Source organism: Lathyrus oleraceus, chromosome 1 (assembly GCF_024323335.1).
Source record: "Lathyrus oleraceus cultivar Zhongwan6 chromosome 1, CAAS_Psat_ZW6_1.0, whole genome shotgun sequence".
Classification (NCBI taxonomy): domain Eukaryota; kingdom Viridiplantae; phylum Streptophyta; class Magnoliopsida; order Fabales; family Fabaceae; genus Lathyrus; species Lathyrus oleraceus.
Window position 1 is genome coordinate 462,256,313 of NC_066579.1, and position 25,381 is coordinate 462,281,693.

Here is a 25,381-nt window from a genome sequence, read left to right on the forward strand (position 1 = left end):
TACGCATCCGTCGTACTCGACGAGATCCACGCACACTAGGAAGGAAAATGGTTGCTAAAACACTGCTCACACACACACACACTGGCTGAAAGAGACACAAGAAAACAAACAAGACTGACTCGGCAAGATATCGCATCCTGGGCCTACTTAGTCTATCAAGCATAGACATCAGAGTCTAAGTAGTTCGGACTGGGGAAACGACACATGCTCGCTAGGATATCGCATCCTATGCATACGTATCTCCTCGGATGAAGGAGAATCAGAGCATTCGTAGCTCGGCTAACACGCACACAAACAAACACAGGCAAAGGCAAACGTGGAGCCTGAATGCCAATCACTGGACTTACATCAGCATCCGAACCAAAACACACACAAAGAGGCAAACGTGGAGCCCGAATGCCAATCACTGGACTTACATCAGCATCCGAACCAAACAAACCCACACTGGAACCCGAATGTCACTCGATGGACTTACATCAGCTTCCAAGCACACAACAACACACACAAGAAAAGCAAAAGGTTGCCCGAAGAGATCAGCTCAATCTCCTGCCTACGTACCTCATCTGGTATGAGGATCAGGGCGACGTAGTTCCCCTATGGAGGGACACAGGACTAGCCTAACCAGATAACAGAGGGAGACACAACTAGGGAGACTACGACTCGAGCCTAGATGTTATCATGCAAAATCATCCCTAAGTTAAGGTTCTAGCTAACTTGCACAGGAAGCAAGCCTATCCTAAACATGACTTGCACAGGAAGCAAGCCACACCAAACCTAACTTGCACAGGAAGCAAGCTAAAGCAAACCTATCTTGCACAGGAAGCAAGTCAAACAAACACACGAGCATAAGTAGCACACACTATATGCAAGCAATGGGCTCAATCAAGGTTAGGTTTTAGTCGAGGGGTCATATCAACCTCAACAAACAAACCACTGTAACTGGGTAGTGTTAGCTCTTAACCCTAACATTGAGAGTTAGGGTGAAGCTGATGAAAGGTGAGTGAAGATGAGACTTCACAGCTCTTATCCCTGGCCTGGGAGAGCTTAAGACAAGAATGTGTGGGTTCAGAAAGGGGGAACCCTTCTACACATATGACACTGACTCAACTGTACAATTGTACAAGATCTTGGGTTTGTATCTGCAATGCATCAACACAGTGGTGTGAGCACAGCAGATGACACACAGAATAGCAGGGGATAGATTGCATATCCCTTGGGTTCTGCCAATTGCCTCTTCACTTAGGAGGTCTTTGAATATATACAAGGACAAATGTAAACAGTCACAAATATTGCCTCTTAAGGAGGACTTCAGACAGTTGCCTGGCCAAGTAACAGGTCAGGTCTTCCAGACTACATGAAGATAAGAAATTATACCTCAATGCAAATTGCTCTTAAGCAAAGCAAATCAAAGTTCTTAAAGAACTATAAGCAACTAAAGGTACCTGAAACCAGTCAGACAACATCAGTATACAATTCAAAGTTAAATCAAAATGAGATAGAGATCAACAGTCAACATAATCAGTTAAATGTGCAAAGCACAAGGCTCAAAGCATGTGAGCCAAGCAACCTACAAAACAAACAAGTTAGTCATGATAATCAATTAAGCTCAATCAATTTGTATTGATCTCTTTGGGTATTTGTTGCTTAACCTGAAACAACAAACTTAAACATGAGCAACATGACCACTAGGACAAGCCTAGGGTCAAAAAGAGATAAGAAAGTCAAAACAGCAAGTGACAAGTGTCTAACATCAAGTTCAAACAATCAAGAAACAAACTCAATTGGTTCCATGTTCATATCAATCATCATCATCATTTCATAAGCAAATTAGGTCAAAGCATGGCATATAGAAGCTCAAAGAAGTCAACAGAATGATTCAACTCAAATCCAATCACAAACAATTCAAAAAATTCTCAAATAATTCATGATCGAACATCATCCATAACATGATAAGCATACCAAATTTCAGCTCATTTGGATAAAGGGAAGTTGGTCAATGAAAATCAGAAAGTCAAGGCAAGTTCAAGCATGCTCAAAGAAGTCAACCAAACATGCACCAACTTCAATAAATCATAAATCAGTGACAACATATGAGAAATGAATGGGATTAAAACCATGATAAACCTTAAGATGTCTACTAATCACATGTCAAATTTCAAGTCCATCCAATTAAGTATGAGAATTTCACAAATCAAATGAGAACATGTGTCACAAAAAGTCAACATATGACCAAACAGGGGAGAAAATCCCAAACAAATAGGAAATGCCATCAATAATTCCAGAAAAAATCACATGTAAACTAGACATCCATAAGTACATTCATGCAAAAATTCAAACCAATTTGAGTTCAAGAAGCATGGTAATTAAAATCATGAAGTTGGACATCAATGGTGTGACACAAATTGTCACACCCCTATTCAAAAAAACACAAATCACAAACCAGCAATGATAAATTCACAAACTCTACACTAAAATCACCATGAACATGTCTAGTTTGAGCACAAAAAATTTGGGAAGCATTGGATAATGTATCATCATTTCACAAGCAATTTGGTAAGACATGCACAAAATGGACACATATGACAAACCCTAGCACATTTTAGAATCCATACATGCAAAAAATCTGGAAAAATCATGATAAAAAACTAGAGGTCATGAGGATCATTCCACAAAAAATCCCATGAAATTTGGATAAAAATTGAGCAACTTATGATTTTTTAAAGATACCATGCCAAGATGAAATGAAAATTGAAATGAAAAATGATTTAATTAAAATAATAAAACGGGAGTGGCATTTCTGTAAATAAGCGTTCATGTTAATGAAACGCTGCGTTGCGGATAGAAGCGTGTCACACGCTTAATGGCCATATGGCCCAGAAACTTGGAAAATGCATGCATGGCTCGGTTTCAAGATTAAACACGATCTGGGCTTCATCTTCCTAGGGTTTTAATGCAACAGTACGTGTTCTTCATCATGAAGAACAAAATTCCCAGAAATGGGAAGCAAGCATACCAATCAAACCGTCTCATCATGGACAAACATAATCTAACCCTATTTTCCATTAAATCGAGCTAAACAATATGAACCAAGCAAAAGCATATTGGAATGTCAAACTTCATGACAACATAACTCTCAAAATACTCAACCATTTCTCAAACTACAAACACCAATGAACTCAGCATGGAAGGACCTTCCTAAAGCATATCATAATTTTGAAAATGGTGAGGTTCGAGTTCTTACCAAATTTTGAAGAGCTGTGTCGATTGGTGGTTCTTTGGCCTGGATTAGTAGAAACAGATGCACATGAAGGTTTGTACTGGTGAATGGATGATGAATCTTAGCTCAGCAACCTTTGGAACAGCTCCAATCCAGATCTGCCATGGATGAAGCTCAATAAAACAGTGCTGGCAAATGGTGCTGCAGTTGTGGAATGATGCTTCCAAATGCTCCAACAATGATGGTAGGTGAAGAAGCAACCAACAGGGCACGAGTTCCCTTGAGAATTTTTCAGAAAAGTTCAAGTGTAGAAAATGAGAATTTTTGAGAGAATGAGATTTTTGATCTGGTTTGGCAAAGTGTGCTAGGGTTTCTTTTCAGATTGGAAATGAAGTATATATGTTCTGTTTAATGAAGCTTAAGCAAGGTTAATGAAGTGGTAATTGGTTTTGCTTTAAAATGAAATATTTTGGTAATTTTGCTAAAGACCAACCAATATTGCATGGGGTGCATGGATGTGCACGAAATTGGGCTCAAACAAATCCCAAATACCAATTCTGAACATTTGCCAATGGTACAAAGTGTTGGAAATGATTATTTTGAAAGTCCATTTTTCCACCTCACTTATTTTAATTCATGCTACTTAAAAAATGCCATTTTGATTGGAATATTTTTGGTGAATTGTGATGAAAGATTTGGATAGAGCGCATCAAATAGGACTTGTAGCAAGAAACCCCACCCAATTTGGCCAAATGGTTTGGAAGATATGCCACTTTGAAGTTCAAAATTTTTTGAGAATGATTTGATCATAACTTGCCAACCATACATGAGAAATGAGTGTTCTTGGACTTTTTGGAAATGGGAGAACAATATCTTAAACTTTCATGTTGGGCAAAAATTCATTTGAAGCTTGTATGATGATGTAATTTTGAGGAGCAAGACTTTATATTTTTGGCAAATTCCAATTACAGGTCAACTTTCTATTTTTGGAAATTTCTTGTTTGACTTCAAATTCTTCAACGTGGATGCTTGACTTGTTATATGAGGCTTATATGGACATGAATGAGATCTCTCAAACCAATTCCCTCCTTGAAATCCATAAAATCAGGCACAGTGGACCACAGTTGACCATAGTTGACTTTCTAGGGTTTCTGGTGGACTGCACATTGACTGATGACTTTTGAGCATCCAATCCTTGACCAAAACACTTCAAAAGGACCCCTAGGTCATGTGAACATGTTGGACCAACCCTAGGGCCTTGTCTCAATGGAAATTGCACTGGCTTGCTTGACTGACTGATCTCCTGACCAGTTTGACCTAATTTTTCTGAATGGCTTGCACTTGAGCAAAGGGACAATGCAATGTTATGCAGTGGACTATGTTAATGCTATGACCTAATATGAGAATGTATGTACAAAAGGTAGGTGCAAATTTGAGGTGCTACAGCTGCCCCTATTCAATCAACTGGGAACCCGAATGGATGAGAGCGACGGCTGTCAGACTTTCAGGGTAAACAGGGATTGAATACCAAGAACCGTAGAATTTGCACAATACAGGGATCCACCAATGGAAACGTCCACTGGGGTTTGATATTTATTACTGGGTATTTTTGGTGTTTGTTTTTTTTGTTTTTTTTTTGTTTTTTTTTTTCTTTTCAGAGGATACGGCCACATCCAGACATCACAACGATGATGAATGGGAATAGAAATCACAACTAGATGCCAACGGACAACTAGGAAAAACTCAACGTTTACCGAGACCAACGGAGAGGTAACCAGACATTAATGAATGACTGGAAGAGATACAACCATACGTCAACGGACGAAATGGGAAAAACTCAACGTTTACCAAGACCAACGGAGAGGTAACCAGACATTAATGAATGACTGGAGGAGATACAACCATACGTCAACGGACGAAATGGGAAAAACTCAACGTTTACCGGAACCAACGGAGAGGTAACCAACTGGGGACGACCAGGAAAAACTCGACGTTTATCGAAACCAACGGAGAGGTAACCAACTGGGGACGACCAGGAAAAACTCGACGTTTATCGGAACCAACGGAGAGGTAACCAGACATTTACTGATGAATGGGAGGACTCGACCAGACATCAACGGATGAATGGGAGGAAATTCGACGTTTACTGACATCGAAAGATGATGTTTACAGACACCAAAAAGGATCGACCAGACATTTACTGATGAATGGGAAAAAGAGAAATACAAACAGACGTCAACGGACGAATGGGAAAAACTCGGCGTTTATCGACACCAACGGAAAGGAGGAAACTCTTCTGGGGAGAGTGAACACAACCAAATCATCAACGGATGATCGGGAAAAACTCGACGTTTATCGACACCAATGGAGAGGAGAAATCTCCACTAGGGAAGGGAGGACGACATTACGAACATCGAAAGATAATGTTTACCGACATCAAAAGAAGACCAGACACTTACGCATGACCGGAAATCACCGAAAGATGGTGTTTACCGACACCAAGGAAACAACACACGCGGGTGTTGACAGGACGACATCTATACATGTCAAGGCAAGGCTAAACACTTGCAGGGGTCTCACTGGGGATCGAGGTCACGACAGCGAGCCGACAGGAAGGAACACCAAGAATACCGGGTTGTAGGCATGAAACGGGTGACCGACCAAAGCGTGAATTGGTTTGTGTTCCAAAACACTCAACATCCTGAAGAGGGCTAGAAAAGCAGTCTTGTTAAAGGATGGACAATCGATTCCACAAGGAATACGAATCTTACTCAGCTGGAGAAAACAATCAAAAGATTGACCAAAGAGTGCATGAGATATATCGTCTATAGCCGTCAAAACATAGACAATACCCTCGCATGGAAGATTATCCATAGCCGGGTTGGAGGTTGTTAGATGGATAGATCAACCGACATCATCCTGAAGAGAGCAAAGGAAAACTTGTTAAAGGATGGACATTCGATTCCGAACAAAGGAATACGAATCTTACTCAACTGGAGAAAACAATCAAAAGATTGACCAAAGAGTGCATGAGATATATCGTCTATAGCCGTCAAAACGTAGACAATACCCTCGCATGGAAGATTATCCATAGCCGGGTTGGAGGTTGTTAGATGGATAGATCAACCGACATCATCCTGAAGAGAGCAAAGGCAAACTTGTTAAAGGATGGACATTCGATTCCGAACAAAGGAATACGAATCTTACTCAACTGGAGAAAACAATCAAAAGATTGACCATACATGACACCCATGACATAAAAAGCCATAACTCAAACATGATTCAAATGCACATACATGACACCCATGACATAAAAAGCCATACATGCATACATTGTCATGACCATTCAAGCATCATGAAAAATTACCCGCCATAACATATGCCCTAACCAAACTAACTGCCCAAGGTAGTTATAACCTCTATTTAAATTTCTCTCAAAATCATTTCAAACACCTTAAAATCTCCAAAGCCAACACCCCTCTAACTAACCACTAACTGATTTCAAACAAACTTCAAACTACCTAACTAACCTCTCTAAAACCAATTGGCTAACCACTAACAACCTTGAAATCTCCAAAGCCAATGACCCTCTAACAAACTTCAACTAACTTTGAAACAAGTTTCTAACTGCCTAATAACCTAGTGACATGTGTCTTGCGCCAAATTACCCAAATACCCTTCATTTTCATTTTCCCACCAAAGTTAGTTTCAAACCCTAACAACCTCCTAACTACCAAACGAACACACTCCCTATTCAATTTTTACACTAAAATTAGTACAAAAGAAACACATTCCTCTCAATTTTCTCACACTCTTTACTTCGTGGGTAAGTGTGAATCTCTACATTCTTGATCCATGCTTATCACCATGTTGTAGCCCATGAGTTGCCAAACATAGCCCTAAGGTTATACTATGAGTTCATAGATGGTTGCTATTTAATTTCACTTAGAAAAATCCAGGGTTTGTAGTGTTTAGGGTGTATTAAAGGGTTTTGGTTGATGGTCAGGATAATTAGAGATGAGGGATGAGTGTAAGAGGAGGAGATGGTCATTTGATGTTAGTTTGGGTGCACTATGGGCTCTGTCGCCGCCAAAGGCAATTTTCGATAAGATGTAAGCAATTTCCAATGAGGGTATTGAGTGAGAGATGAAAAAGAGGGAGTCTGAGAGTGAAGTAGTGAATGAGGGAATTATTTCCCCTTTTCCCCTTTTGAGTTCTTCTCTCAGGTCAGACCTAATGGCCTTGTGTAGCGCACCATCCATTGTCCATTACACCCCATATCATAAATTAATCAATAACAAAATAACTAGGTCAAAGTAAGCTTGGGCCCTGCACCCAATTGATATGCACACAACCTTCTGCCATTGTGGTTGTCAGCACCCCTGGTAAATTTTTCTTTATTTTCTTTATTTTTCGTAGTATTTTTTTTAATATATTAAGATGGAATCTAGTTATAATTAGGTTTTAGTCTTAATTAATTTCATGATTAAACTTCTTAATTATTATTAGACTAGATTAAAAATTAGGGTTCTATGGCCTTAATCTTTATTTCTTTTTCTTTGTCTTTAAAATGCATGATTTAAAGGATTATCAATTTTGAGTTGGGTTAGTTGTATGAATTATGTTGACTTAGTTTCTTGCATGATCCATTCTATTGGTTTAATTAGTTGATTAAATTCATCTTGGTCAATTGATTATATTGATGACTTTAGGATACTAGCAATGTTAATTAATCTTTTGATTAGTTAATGGTAGGATCAAAACCATAGGGTGAAGACTTTGGAACAATTGCATCACAACATTAAGGCTTTTCCCATTTTAATCGTGTTAAATTAAAATTATTTTTGTAAATAAACCAAAAATACTTAAAAAAATACAATGTAAATTATGCATCACGAGCCTTAAGAAATTGAGAATAACGAGAGAGTGTATTCCTATCCTTATTCTGAATATCTCTGGATATGGGACGCATGACCAAATTGTTTAAAGTATTCACCTTCATTCATAGACTTTAGTGCAGTTCAAATCAAGTCAAATTTCATAATGAAAGAAATGAAAAGGAGGAGGATGTAGACTATCTCTCCCTGAATGTTCAGACACTGATATAGAGCTCCTTGTCTGAGTATTCGTCTTTATACTAAAATCAATCACAACCAATCAAATTCAATTTTTCGCCTTAGGGAATTCAAAAGATTTTCATAAATGACATGTTATTTCCATTATACCATAATACAAACAATGCTTAAACCTCCCACGTGCGAATATACAAGCAACATTTAACTGTTAGAATGCGAATGTTAATATAGTTCAATAAAAACAACCAACAAATATGTATTTTCTACCCCACGAACTACAAAGATCTGATTTTCTCATTTCACAATGGGAACACATAGGCACATGATTTTGAAATCTTGACGAGCACATTAATTAAAAACTTATTTTTTCCCTTAATTAAAATCAACCACAAGTAACCTTTAGATAATAACATCCATCCGTGCAAAATAATAAAAATAGTTCCCGTTGAGTACGACAAATGTGAGGGGTGTTAATATCTTTCCATTGCATAAACGACTTCCGAATCTGAATTTGGTTGTGATGACCATTTTCTTTTTCTTTTAAGGGTTTTATCGATATTTTACATTTCCTTTAGAATAAATAAAGTTCGATGGTGACTCTGTATTTTTCGCGACGCGACAATGAAATATTGTCAATGATGTAATCTCGATACAAATTGTGATATACATAATGTATATTCTACTTTATTCTTATATAATTTAGGGGTAAATTTTGGAAAACTATCATACAATTTTTCTATTTCTAAACTTTGCACTGCATATTATATTGATTTTATAGTAACATTGTTCTGAGTGAATTCAGATATGGATCTCCAAACACATATAATTTTAATTGTAAAAAAAACAAAACAAAGGATGTTACGAATGTGCATCTCTGTAAACACCCTTATTTTGTTTTAAAAAAAGGTGTGTTCAGATATGCATATCTGGAATATGTCTTGATGAAAGAATATGGTTTCTAAGATCCAAATTAATCTAAAACTTATATAAATAGGGCCTCACATCCCATTTTCTTTACAAAAACAAGAATAATACGTATCCTCGTCTTAAATTTGTGTACTTCAATGACACAAATCTTCCACTTCAATTTAGGGCATCCAAGGACATACTTCTTGTCAATCTAGAATCCAAATGGAACACTCTCTTGCGATATACAAAAAATCTGAGAGTTCTCAAGCTCAAGTATCGTTCACCCTCGATTGAAGACGAAGGAAAGATATACTTTACCATACTTAAACTGAAGACAAATGAATATTTAAAGGTTATGCATAATACATTTTACCGTTACTCAACAAAAGATCCGATTAAAGTCGATACGATAATTGCAAGATCAGTCGAATATATTATAAAGATGTTGCAACGTCTTGAACCACTCATTTGTATTGAAATTTAATGTTAAATTTATATTAATTTAACGATTATCTATTTTATGTTTATTTTGATATTAATTTATGTTGTTTATTTTTCTCCATTATTCTACAATTGTTTCTTGTTGTTTATGGTTTAACCTAACAAGGAATATTTCGGAGATGCATCTCCGGAATATTTACTGAACATTGAATTAAGAGTTGTTACGGAGATGCACCTCTGAAATCACCTTAATGCATATATGGAGATGCATCTTCAGACTAAATTTTAACAAAATAAATGTGTCTCAACAATTTGATCTGGCGTGTGTGTGAAAAAGGTGCATCCGAATATGATCTAGGAACAATTATAACTTTTCAGCATGGTGTGGAAACACCTCATAGGGTGGGATGAATATCCCCCAAACTGTTATATACTGAAAATGTTATTAAGACATTAATATAAGTCCAACTAAAAGACTTACACCATTTATTTAAAATAAAATCAAAGTGAGTAGCATAATTCAAATTAAACAAAAAAAAGCTAAAATAAGAACATATTTTTTTGCTTTCCTTTTTTTAAAACTCAGAATCAAAATGTTATACTCATTTAACTCAACCAATACATATTATTTTTGTCTTGTTTTCCTTCTTATTAATCCATTTTATATCCTTTATTTTTGACATTTTAATCTCATTTTTTTTCACACATGTATTATATTTATAAATTCATCTCATTTTACATATCAAATGATCACCTATTTTGTTCTTCTATTTGTAATCACTCTCTCTTCATTCTCTATATCTCATTTCTTTTTCATTATGGGTTTCTTTAAATATAGATAAATTTATTCGAAAAGTGTGAATCATTAAATATAGTCACACCTCTAAGTCACTAATTGAAACCTTGATTTCTTATATTGTAAGAGTCTAATCCTTTTATTAGACTAAACAAAACTAATAAAAGGATCAAGAGTAACCTTGTACTAGTTATCAGTGTCTCCCCAAAAGAAATTGACCTTGTGTTTGATTTTTATTATTTGGTTCCATATGTTGGATGTTATTGGGTAATCCCTAAAAATATGGAGCAAATTATCCTAATGCCCACAATGACTACACAAAGGCTCCCTTAAAACTCCATTTGGAAATCAAGGAACTGGTCATAGGTCATTAATAAAGTACATGCCAAATGAACACTCTGAATTTTTCCATGACTTGTAACTTCTACATAGTAAGTCATTTATCATCAATATGCACGTCTGAATAACCTTATTGTTAGGGAAGCCAACTTTTGGAGAAAGAGAGAAAAGAATAATTGACAAAGAGTTATGAAAATGAAAGAGAATGATTAAGTAACATTAATTTGATGGTTGTTTTTATACAAAACACATGTTACTTATTTAACAAGTAACTACTCATAACAAACCAACAACTGATAAAAATAACCAACTCTAACTAACTTTTCTTCGCATAATAACTTAGCAATATGCTAGATTACACTCAACACCCCTTCTTAATTAAAGCTATCAAAATCTATAACTATAAGTTCCCTTATCAACTTTATGAATTGCAATATTTTGATGGCTTTAGTGAGAACATCAACCACTTGTTCTTTTATTGCGAAATACACAACTTCAAGCTTTCTTTTGGCGACTTGATCCCTAAGAAAATAGATTATGGTTTCTATGTGCTTGCTCTTTCCATGTGAAACTGGAATTTTGGCTAGATTAATTGTTGACTTGTTGTTTATATGAAGTTTGATTTGCTCTTCTATCTTGATCATTAAGTCATTCAACAATTATTGAAGCCAATTTGCTTGACATGCTACAACAACACCTGCAACATACTCAACTTCACAACTGGATAAAACAATCACTGATTGATTCTTTGAGCAATGTGACACATGTTTTTCTAGGAATTTGAAGATGTATCCAGTTGTGCTTCTCCTATCAATCTTGTTCCCACACCAATCACACTACGCCAAAAACTGGAATAGACAGCGCACCTTAGAGGGCGCTTTATTACAAAAACACACTCTAAAGTGAAGCGAAAAAATAAGGAGCGAACAACTGGAATAGACAGCGCACTTTAGAGGGCGCTTTTGTAATAAAGCGCCCTCTAAGGTGAAGCGAAAAAATAAGGAGGAGATAGAGGGACAACAATACAGGGCGCTTTTTAGAAAGCGCCCTCTAAGGTTACCCTTAGAGGGCGCTTTTAAAAAAGCGCTCTATAAGTCCATGTGCATTTCCAGTTTATACAGCGCTTTTGGAAAGCCTTAGAGAGCGCTTTCATAAGCGCCCTCTTAGGCCCCCTTTAGAGTGCGCTTTTTTTCCACAAGCGCCCTCTAAGGTCCCCTTTAGTAAACATTAAAATTATAACATACTGCGCGTTTTGTTATTTCACTCTCTGTTATTTTCGTTCTTTTTCACGTTAGGGTTCTCACTACTACGATTTTCGCTACTTCTAAGGCGTTCTCCTTCCACCTCTGTTAGATCTACGACGTTTCCTCCTTCTATTAATTCGTTGTTAGCTGTTCGATTTTGACACCATAGGTATTTTTCTAATCTTCATATTACTTGGTTTCTCTTCTGACGTTCGCTATTGTTCATTTTTGGTTTCATTTTTCTTGGTTCATACATTTATTGAGTATTCTCAACAATAATTATTGTGTTGCAATGCTAGCAATGGAGACTAGGCATTATGGGTCAAATTTCACCAACTGTTCCATTTGTTTCTCGATGTAGAAAAAGGAGGCAGCAATATCTAAAACACCTTCTACCAATCAAAGGTACACTATGCAGCTTATGAGTGTATTTATTCTAGCATACATAGCGTAGCTAGTAACTTAAGAAGTTTAGGTATGGATGTTATTTGATAGAGTAAATTAGAGTCGACTATTCTTCTGTTAGCTTTCAGTTAGACCATTATACAATTCTACATATATATTTTCTAGTCAATGTTTATCTTTTGTAAAAACTATATGATGATATATAACTATGCTACAAATTAGTGCATACCACTAATGCTTAATGCATGGTTCATACATTCTCATGCTATTGAAGTCAGAGATATCTGAAAATGTTGAGAAACTAACTCAATAAACCAAAATTGTTTTGGTTTTGGGTTGTTGTTGGAGACATGAATGCCCTGCACAGAGACTAACTCAATAAACCGAAATTGTTTTGTCTCATCCCATTTTTGGTTTCTCTTCTGAAATTGTTTTTTGTTTATTCTAATTAGTAATGGATAATACATGGATGTCTTCCAATCGATTGTCGAGAGAGTACGAGAATGGGGTATCAGAATTCGTTAAGTTTGTCGTTGTGCACGTCGAAGACCCCAGTAGAATGATATGTCCTTGCTTGGGTTGTTGTTATGGGAAACGGGTTGACGCAGTTCAGTTGACATTGCATCTAATGAGGCATGGAATTGATCGAAGTTATACATGTTGGAATTTGCATGGTGAGAAAAGTAACGAGAATGCTGAACCGGGGGATAGTACGACCTATGCCTCAAACTATAGTGGCGCAGATACATACGATTGTGATCGAGTTGAAGAGATTGCAGAAGCACTTGAAGGAGATCTTAAGGATTGTCCCGAAATGTTTGAGAGGTTGGTAAGTGATGCAGAGAAACCTTTGTATGATGGTTGCACTAAATTCACAAGATTGTCTGTGGTATTAAAGTTATACAACTTAAAGGCGGGCAATGGATAGTCGGATAAAAGTTTCACAGAGTTATTAGCCCTTTTGAAAGATATGCTTCCTGAGGATAATGTTCTTCCCAATCGAACATATGAGACCAAAAAGATGTTGTGCTCTATTGGCATGAGCTATGATAAGATACATGCATGTCCAAATGATTGCGTTTTGTTTCGAAATGAGTATGCATCGTTAAATGAGTGTCCTAAATACGGTGTCTCGCGATATAAGAACAAGTTGTCTCCAGCAAAAGTCTTGTGGTATTTTCCTGTTATTCCGAGATTTAGACGCATGTTTCATAGTGAAACCGATTCAAGACACTTGACCTGGCATGCAGATGAAAGAATTATAGATGGAAAGTATCGACATCCGGCAGATTCACCACAGTGGTTGAAAATTGATAATGATTATCATGAATTTGGAGAAGAATCAAGAAACCTTCGCTTGGCATTATCTACTGATGGAATGAACCCACACGGTATCCAGAGTATCTCACACAGTACATGGCCTGTGATTATTATGATTTATAACCTACCTCCATGGCTATGTATGAAGCGTAAGTACATGATGTTGTCTATGTTGATTTCTGGACCTAAACAACCAGGGAATGACATAGACGTGTACTTGAAGCCCTTAATCGAAGATTTAAAGATTTTGTGGGAGACCGGTGTGGAGGTTTATGATGGATATAGGAAAGAAAGTTTCAACTTGAGGGCGATGTTGTTTGGCACAATTAATGATTTTCCAGCATACGGAAATCTATCAGGGTATAGCATAAAAGGTCAATGTGCGTGTCCTATTTGTGAAGATAAAACAGATTGGAAGTGCTTGGAGTTTGGTCAGAAGAATGTCTTTCTCGGTCATCGGAGATTCTTAAATTCAAATCATCACTACCGTGGATGGAGAAATGCGTTCAATGGAGAGACAGAACAAGGCAGAGCTCCACCTATATTGACGGGTGATCAAATTTTTAAAAAGGTGAAAGATTTGGATACTCAGTTTGGCAAGCCTTTTGCCCACACACTTGTCAAAAGTGGGTGGAAGAAGAGGTCAGTTTTTTTTGAATTGCCGTATTGGAAGTCCTTGTATGTGAGAGATTTTCTTGATGTTATGCATATTGAAAAAAAATGTATTTGAAAGTGTTATTGGCACGTTACTCAATATACAAGGAAAGTCTAAGGATGGCCTTAAGGCAAGAAAGGACTTGATAGTGATGGGAATAAGAACTGAATTAGGACCCTTGAAGAAAGGAAAACGAACATATCTACCGCCTGCTGCTTATACTCTATCTAGAAAGGAGAAAAAAACATTGTGTAAGTTTCTAAGTGAAGTTAAAGTTCCAGAAGGGTACTCTTAAGATATTAGAAGACTTGTGTCTATGAAAGACCTCAAGTTAAAGAGTTTAAAGACCCATGATTGCCATGTTATAATGGAACATTTTCTCCCAATAGGTATACGTTCTATTCTTCCAGAAAAAGTAAGAAGCTCTATAACTAAGTTGTGTTCTTTCTTCAAGTCAATTTGCAGTAAGGTGATCGATCCTGCGATCTTACCAATGTTGCAAAAAGAAATCGTTATTACTTTGTGTGAGCTTGAAATGTTTTTTCCTCCATCATTTTTTGACATAATGGTACATCTAGTTGTTCATCTTGTGAAAGAGACACAATTGTGTGGACCAGCTTATATGAGATGGATGTACCCTGTTGAACGTTATATGAAAATATTAAAAGGGTACGTGAAGAACCGAAGTTGACCATAAGGTTGTATGGTTGAAAGATACATTGTTGAAGAAGCGATTGAGTTTTGTACTGAATATTTGTCTAATGTTCAGTCAATCGGACTCCCCAAGTCTCAGCTTGTCGAAAAGAAAGAAGGAAAAAATCTAATTGGAAATAAAATCGTGGCAGTATCAAGGGTCGAACGGGATCAAGTGCATTTGTATGTTCTGTGTAACACCCTTCTAAAATACCCCAATAATTTAAATTAAATATCAAAATACAACATCAGAGTAATTATGCCATTTAAGGGTGTCACACAATATTCCACACCATTCTACAATATAACGGTCATGCTCTTTTTTTTTAATTCAAAACATAGACATTTGCATAAAACACAGCGGATATAAATTCCATCAATCATGTAAAACATTACATGTAAAATGGTTCTCAACCAACAATAAAACATTTAAAACAAGTTAAGACAACCCATCCCGATGTTACATCTATCAGAGCACGACCCACTAAGGAGACTACACTAGACTCCAAGCATTCGCTTCTACTCAACTCATTTCTCGTTACCTGTAAAATAGTTGTAAGGGTGAGTTCCTCAATCAATATAATAAGCATTATAGAATATAATGTCATGTTAAGCAATTTAACACATTAATCACCCTAATCGCAACATACAATCAGTAACAGCACATCGGCTCAATCTCATGCTCAACACCAACATAAAACACAAGTATAATCTCAAATCGTACTCCATAACAACACAAACACACGTATAATATTGGAATACATCCATTCATATTATACGCCATACATATATTATGCAATGAGACTCCATGCATGCGGTACCGACTATTTGTGAACATATAGTTCAACCTCACCGTCCAAATCCAGGCACGGCTACCAAGCTCACTAGTCCCACTCATTTGAGACATAGTGACTCACTCACTAATTCCTCACCATGGGAATTAGCTACCACCCCAAATGGGCCATGCTATGCACGCTAATCACCTAGCATGCAAACATCAACAACAATCAAAATGATTTACTCACTAATTCCTCACCATGGGAATTAGCTACCACCCCAAATGGGCCACAATATGCATGCTAATCATCTAGCAATGCAACAATAACAACAACTCAGGAATAGACATATGCTCACACTCTAAGCCATAAAACAGTCTATTCACAATGCATACATAACTGATACATTCACAGCATCATGCATACCATCACACATCATCAACACATTTTATCACAAAAGCATATCATATCATGCCGCATAATCAAACACAGTATTAGCACACTCTACTAATACCTATACCACTCAAAACAACGGGAAATAATCCCCACTACGTCATACATCAGCTAAGTTACAGCACTCAGCCTAAACAACCAAAAACTGCACCACAACAGTTCAGGGAAACCACAAGTCTGCCCATACGCGTATTGCCTATGCCCATACGCGTATTGCCCATTCCTGACCAAATCCATACGCGTATTGCCCATTCCCATACGCGTATGCTACGCGTACCACATTCTCATACGCGTACCAACAGAGACAATTTCACGTTCAAAACCTCATCTCTTTCACTCATACGCGTAAGGCCTCATCCATACGCGTACCAGCCATATCATACGCGTATTGCCTAGTGCCATACGCGTATGACCAGAAACCAGAATTTCCAGATCTGCAATGGCTTCTCCTGCTACGAGATCTATCCAATTCAACCTTCCACAGTCCAAATTTTACACACAATTCATTCATCTCGTCTAACACGAATCATACACTTTCGATTTCACAAATTTCTAACCTTTCTACCTCTAATTCCTACGAATTTCTTCAATTTTAATCCCAATTTCGTTCATCCCAAAAGTTCACAAATTCATCATACATCATTCAATCAGAGGCAAATCAATGGTTTCTCACTACCCATCACATATTATCCCATAATACCCATTAATCGATGATAAACCCCCCTTACCTGAGTAAATCCGGCAATCTCTGAGCTCCAAGCTTTTCCTTCCTTCAACCTTCGTCCTCTGGCTCTTTGCCCTTTTTCCCTTTTCTGCCTCTTTTCCCTTTTCACGTGAAAATAACTCTTTTTACCAAATGGAACCTTTTTTACTGATTTCTACTTTTATTCCAATAATAACAATAAAAATAATCCAATAATAATAATCCCAATAATATTCCAATAATTATTATTCCAATAATAATAATAATTCCAATTATTTAATTAAATTAATAAATATATTATTAACTCAATTTAAATAATTATCTTATTTTATCGGGGTGTTACAACTCTCCCCCACTAAAAGAGTTTTCGTCCTCGAAAACATACCTCAAGTGAATAACCCAGGATAAGACTCCTTCATCTGGCTCTCAAGTTCCCAAGTCACATTGCCACCCGCTGGTCCTCCCCAAGCTACCTTCACCAAGGCAATCTCTTTACCCCGCAACTGCTTCAACTCTCGATCCTCGATCCTCATAGGTGATGTTTCAACAGTCAGGTTATCTCTCACCTGGACATCATCTACTTGGACTACATGCGACGGATCATGAATGTACCTCCTCAACTGAGATACATGAAAAACCTCATGCAAATTCGCAAGTGACGGCGGTAAAGCGATACGATAGGCTACCTCCCCTATCCTCTCCAAAATCTGATAAGGACCAATAAATCGAGGTGTCAACTTCTTCGACTTCAAGGCTCGACCAACTCCAGTTATCGGAGTAACACGAAGAAACACATGATCTCCCTCTTGGAACTCAAGTGACTTCCTCCTCTTGTCATGATAACTCTTCTGACGACTCTGAGCAATTCTCATCTTCTCCTGAATCATCTTAATCTTTTCCGTAGTTTGTTGAACAATTTCAGGTCCAACCACAGCACTCTTCCCGGACTCATACCAACATAAAGGTGTCCGACATCTCCTACCATACAAAGCTTCAAACGGTGCCATACCAATGCTCGAATGAAAACTATTGTTGTAGGTAAACTCAATCAAAGGCAAATAACAATCCCAAGCACCTCCCTTTTCCAAAACACAAGCCCTCAAAAGATCCTCTAGCGACTGAATCGTCCTCTCAGTCTGACCATCAGTCTGCGGATGATATGCAGAACTCAATCTCAGCTTAGTTCCCAAAGCCCTCTGCAAACCTTCCCAGAACTTCGATGTAAATCTAGGATCTCTGTCCGAAACAATACTAGACGGAATACCATGCAAACTTACAATCTTCTCAATATACAACTCGGCCAATCTCTCTAACGGATAATCCATTCTGATCGGAATGAAATGAGCCGATTTCGTCAATCTGTCAACAATCACCCAAATAGCTTCAAAATTCTTATTTGTCCTCGGCAAACCAGACACAAAATCCATACTGATACTATCCCACTTCCACTCTGGAATAGCCAACGGTTGCATTAGCCCAGACGGCTTCTGATGCTCAATCTTTGACTTCTGACAAGTCAAACAAGAATAAACAAAACTCGCAATTTCTCTTTTCATTCCCGGCCACCAAAATAACTTTTTCAAATCATGATACATCTTCGTAGCTCCAGGATGAATACTCAGGCCACTACGATGTCCTTCCTCCAGGATACTCTTCTTAAGTTCGGTAACATCCGGAATACATACCCGATTGCCAAATTTCAAAACACCACTCTCATCAACTCTGAATTCACCACCTTGACCTTGATTCACTAAAGTCAACTTATCAACCAAAAGCATATCGGATTTCTGACCCTCTCTAATCTCATCCAAAATATTACTCGTTAACTTCAACATTCCCAATTTAACACTATTGTGAGTACTCTCACACACCAAACTCAAGTCTCTAAACTGCTCAATCAAATCTAATTCCTTAACCATTAACATAGACATATGCAATGATTTCCGACTCAATGCATCTGCCACTACGTTTGCTTTACCCGGATGGTAATTCAAACCAAAATCATAATCCTTCAGAAACTCTAACCATCTCCTCTGTCTCATATTCAGCTCTTTCTGATCAAACAAATACTTTAAACTTTTATGGTCACTGAAAACCTCAAATCTTGACCCGTACAAGTAATGCCTCCACAACTTCAGAACAAAAACCACAGCTGCCAACTCTAAATCGTGTGTCGGATAGTTCCTCTCATGAACCCTCAGTTGTCTCGAAGCATAGGCTATAACCTGCTTATTCTGCATCAACACACCACCCAAGCCCAACAATGAAGCATCACAGTAAACCTCAAATGATTCCGACGAACTCGGTAATATCAGAATAGGAGCAGTAATCAACATTCTCTTTAACTCTTGGAAACCTTCTTCACATTTTGAGTCCCAAACAAACGCTTGCCCCTTTCTAGTCAACATCGTCAACGGTAACGCCAACTTAGAAAATCCCTCAATGAACTTCCTATAATAACCTGCAAGTCCAAGAAAACTCCTTATCTCAGAAACTGACTTCGGAGCTTCCCACTTAGATACCGCTTCTATCTTAGAAGGATCAACAGCAACACCACCTCTTGAAATTACATGACCAAGAAAACTAACCTCCTCTAACCAAAATTCACACTTAGACAGTTTAGCAAATAACTTCTTTTCTCGTAGAACTCTTAAAACCATTCTCAAATGCTCAGCATGCTCTTCTTCAGATTTCGAATACACTAAAATATCGTCAATAAACACCACAACAAACTGGTCTAGATACGGATGGAAAATCCTATTCATGTATTCCATAAATACTCCAGGCGCATTAGTCACGCCAAAAGGCATTACAGAATACTCATAATGTCCATACCTTGTTCTGAAAGCAGTCTTCTGAATATCCTCAGTTTTCACACGTATCTGATGATACCCAGATCTCAAATCTATCTTGCTGAACACACTCGCACCAACCAATTGATCCATCAAATCATCAATCCTCGGCAAAGGATACCGATTCTTGATAGTCACTTTATTCAATTGCCTGTAGTCCACACACAACCTCATAGTACCTTCTTTCTTCTTAACCAATAACACTGGTGCACCCCACGGTGACACACTCGGACGAATAAATTTCTTATCCAACAGATCTTCCAACTGACTCTTCAATTCAGTTAACTCAACAGCAGACATACGGTACGGAGCCATCGATATCGGCCTAGTACCAGGTACCAAATCGATCGAGAACTCAACTTCACGCTCTGACGGTAATTCATTCACTTCTTCAGGAAACACATCAGGAAAGTCACACACCACGGCTAGATTACCAATCACCAGTTTATCTTTAGCTTCCAAAGTCGCTAACAGCATAAACAACTCTGCCCCATCTGCTACTTCCTCATTCACCTGCCTTGCAGATAGAAACAAACTCTTTCCTTCCTCAATCTCAGGAAAAATCACAGTCTTATCAAAACAGTTGATATAAACTCGGTTACACACCAACCAGTTCATACCCAGAATAACATCAATCTGTACTAGTGGAAGACACACAAGGTCCATTCCAAAGTCTCTACCAAAAATACTCAAAGGACAATTCAAACAAACTGAAGTAGTAGTCACTGAACCCTTCGCAGGAGTATCAATCACCATACTACCCAGCATCTCAGATATCTCTAACTTAAGTTTCACAGCACAATCCAAAGATATAAAGGAATGAGCAGCACCTGTGTCAATAATAGCTACAAGAGGAAAGCCATTAATATAAAGATCTTGCCTCCCGACTGATTCTCCTTCTTCGGCTTAGGACACTGTGGGCTAATATGACCCAACTCTCCGCAGTTGAAACAAGTCACAGTCTTCAACCGACAGTCTGCAGCCAAGTGACCACCTTTTCCACACTTGAAACACTTCTTCTCATTACTGGTACACTCATGGATACGATGTCCAGCCTGACCACATCTTTAACACTTAGCAGGGGCACTAGAGTCTCCCCCACTAGGCCTCTTCATCCCACTCTGCTTCTGAAAACCTTTGCCAGCTGCATACGGTTTTCCACGATCATTCTGATTCTTGCCTTTCCTATCAACCCTTTGCTGATAGCTCTCTGCTCTAGCCTTGGAATCCTGTTCAAAAATCCTGCAACAGTCAACCAAATCAGAAAACACTCTGATCCGCTGATATCCAATAGCCTGCTTGATTTCGGGACGTAACCCATTCTCAAACTTCACACACTTTGAAAATTCTCCAGTAGCCTCGTTATAGGGAGTATAATACTTTGACAGCTCTGTGAACTTAGCAGCATACTCAGTAACAGACCTGTTACCCTGTTTCAATTCCAAGAACTCTATCTCTTTCTTTCCTCTAACATCCTCTGGAAAGTACTTCCTCAGAAATCTCTCTCTGAACACAGCCCAAGTGATCTCAGCATTTCCAGCAGATTCCAACTCAGTGCGGGTAGCAACCCACCAATCATCAGCTTCCTCTGACAACATATGCGTACCGAACCTGACCTTCTGGTTGTCGGCACACTCCGTCACTCGGAAGATCCTCTCGATTTCCTTCAACCACTTCTGAGCGCCATCTGGATCGTATGCTCCCTTGAACATTGGAGGATTGTTCTTCTGGAACTCACTCAGTTGACGAGCAGTTCCCATTCCCACAACATTTGGATTTCCTCCAAGTACTCCAGCTAGCATACCCAGAGCCTCAGCAATTGCAGCATCATCTCTACCTCTTCCAGCCATCTCTATTCTGAAAACCCAACAACTAAAACAATAAGTACTGATAGGGTTACACAACACCTATCCCGTACAGGGGAAACAGAATAATTACGACTCGACTCGACCGACTATGCTCTGATACCACTAATGTAACACCCTTCTAAAATACCCCAATAATTTAAATTAAATATCAAAATACAACATCAGAGTAATTATGCCATTTAAGGGTGTCACACAATATTCCACACCATTCTACAATATAACGGTCATGCTCTTTTTTTTTAATTCAAAACATAGACATTTGCATAAAACACAGCGGATATAAATTCCATCAATCATGTAAAACATTACATGTAAAATGGTTCTCAACCAACAATAAAACATTTAAAACAAGTTAAGACAACCCATCCCGATGTTACATCTATCAGAGCACGACCCACTAAGGAGACTACACTAGACTCCAAGCATTCGCTTCTACTCAACTCATTTCTCGTTACCTGTAAAATAGTTGTAAGGGTGAGTTCCTCAATCAATATAATAAGCATTATAGAATATAATGTCATGTTAAGCAATTTAACACATTAATCACCCTAATCGCAACATACAATCAGTAACAGCACATCGGCTCAATCTCATGCTCAACACCAACATAAAACACAAGTATAATCTCAAATCGTACTCCATAACAACACAAACACACGTATAATATTGGAATACATCCATTCATATTATACGCCATACATATATTATGCAATGAGACTCCATGCATGCGGTACCGACTATTTGTGAACATATAGTTCAACCTCACCGTCCAAATCCAGGCACGGCTACCAAGCTCACTAGTCCCACTCATTTGAGACATAGTGACTCACTCACTAATTCCTCACCATGGGAATTAGCTACCACCCCAAATGGGCCATGCTATGCACGCTAATCACCTAGCATGCAAACATCAACAACAATCAAAATGATTTACTCACTAATTCCTCACCATGGGAATTAGCTACCACCCCAAATGGGCCACAATATGCATGCTAATCATCTAGCAATGCAACAATAACAACAACTCAGGAATAGACATATGCTCACACTCTAAGCCATAAAACAGTCTATTCACAATGCATACATAACTGATACATTCACAGCATCATGCATACCATCACACATCATCAACACATTTTATCACAAAAGCATATCATATCATGCCGCATAATCAAACACAGTATTAGCACACTCTACTAATACCTATACCACTCAAAACAACGGGAAATAATCCCCACTACGTCATACATCAGCTAAGTTACAGCACTCAGCCTAAACAACCAAAAACTGCACCACAACAGTTCAGGGAAACCACAAGTCTGCCCATACGCGTATTGCCTATGCCCATACGCGTATTGCCCATTCCTGACCAAATCCATACGCGTATTGCCCATTCCCATACGCGTATGCTACGCGTACCACATTCTCATACGCGTACCAACAGAGACAATTTCACGTTCAAAACCTCATCTCTTTCACTCATACGCGTAAGGCCTCATCCATACGCGTACCAGCCATATCATACGCGTATTGCCTAGTGCCATACGCGTATGACCAGAAACCAGAATTTCCAGATCTGCAATGGCTTCTCCTGCTACGAGATCTATCCAATTCAACCTTCCACAGTCCAAATTTTACACACAATTCATTCATCTCGTCTAACACGAATCATACACTTTCGATTTCACAAATTTCTAACCTTTCTACCTCTAATTCCTACGAATTTCTTCAATTTTAATCCCAATTTCGTTCATCCCAAAAGTTCACAAATTCATCATACATCATTCAATCAGAGGCAAATCAATGGTTTCTCACTACCCATCACATATTATCCCATAATACCCATTAATCGATGATAAACCCCCCTTACCTGAGTAAATCCGGCAATCTCTGAGCTCCAAGCTTTTCCTTCCTTCAACCTTCGTCCTCTGGCTCTTTGCCCTTTTTCCCTTTTCTGCCTCTTTTCCCTTTTCACGTGAAAATAACTCTTTTTACCAAATGGAACCTTTTTTACTGATTTCTACTTTTATTCCAATAATAACAATAAAAATAATCCAATAATAATAATCCCAATAATATTCCAATAATTATTATTCCAATAATAATAATAATTCCAATTATTTAATTAAATTAATAAATATATTATTAACTCAATTTAAATAATTATCTTATTTTATCGGGGTGTTACATTCTGCACAATGAGAATGAGGTTGAGCCGTATGTTGAAATTCACAAGGATGTTCTCCGAGGTTTAAATCCCAATAGAAATGAAAATTGGATAGTACGAGAGCACAATCGATGTTTTATACCTTGGTTTAAGGATCATATTTATTCAAAGTATTATTCAAATCCCGCTTCAATAACATAAAGGTTGAGATGCTTAGCATATGGTCCAAGTTTCCATGGTTTTTCTTATAGCGCATACGCGATTAATGGATACACATTTTATACCAAAGAACAAGATGATAAAAGTACTATGCAGAATAGTGGTGTCACCGTGGTAGCTGAAGCAATGCACATATCAAGTGTGAAGGACTTAAACCCCAAATTTGCAAATCTGTCGTATTTTGGTGTTATCGAGCGCATTTGGGTGTTTGATTATGAGAAGTTTCAGATTCCTATATTTGGTTGCAAGTGGGTTGAAAATAATAACGGCATTCGAATGGATAAGTCAGGATTTTTGCAAGTGGATCTTAATAGGGTGGGATACAAAGATGAGTCTTTTATTCTAGCCTCTCAAGCTAGACAAGTGTTCTATGTCAATGATCTGAAAAGTACGAAATGGTCTATAGTTCTTTTTTCCAACAAAGTAATTGATGAAAACACTAGAGATCAAGGTGATATTGATGTTGAGATTGAATCGTTTACCAGAAATGATCAAGATGAGAATATTATATCAAATGATTCATATATTAGAAATGATCATAATGAGGGTATTTGGATCAATCCAACCGTATGTGTTGTTAAGAGACATGTAGAACATATTCCAACCAAGAAAAGAAAGAGAACTTAGTGAAAAAGATACAGGTCAAATGATTTTAATTGTTTTCTTTATTACAGGTAAAATGGCTTTTATTACAGCAAATCGAGTCAGTTGCATAAAAAAAAAAGGTATAAACACAATTATATGATATTTATGAATTGGTTGTATATTTAGAATCTTTAGTTTTATTTCTTTTTAAGTTATGAATTGGTTGTATATTTAGAATCTTTAGAAGTTAAACGATTATATATCAGTGGATTGTTGTATATGTATGGATTGTTGTATATAAGGCTTGTTGAATGCAATGTGTGAAAAAGGGCTTCAAATTATACAGTTTTAGGTGTACTGCTTCAATATACAGGTTGTCTAAAATAAAAAAAAAATAGCGCTTTTTAAAAAAAATAATTAAATAACCACCCACTTTAGAGGGCGCTTTCTAAAATAAGCGCCCTCTAAACCCTTTAAATTTCCACTTTAGAGGGCGCTTTCCAGTAAAAGCGCCCTCTAAACCCTTAAAAGTTTCCACTTTAGAGGGCGCTTTCTTTAAAAAGCGCCCTCTAAAGTGGCCCTTAAAGGGCTTAAAGAGCCACTTTAGAGAGCGCTTTCACCAGGAAAAAAAGCGCTGTCTTTACCTATGCCAGCGCCAGATTAG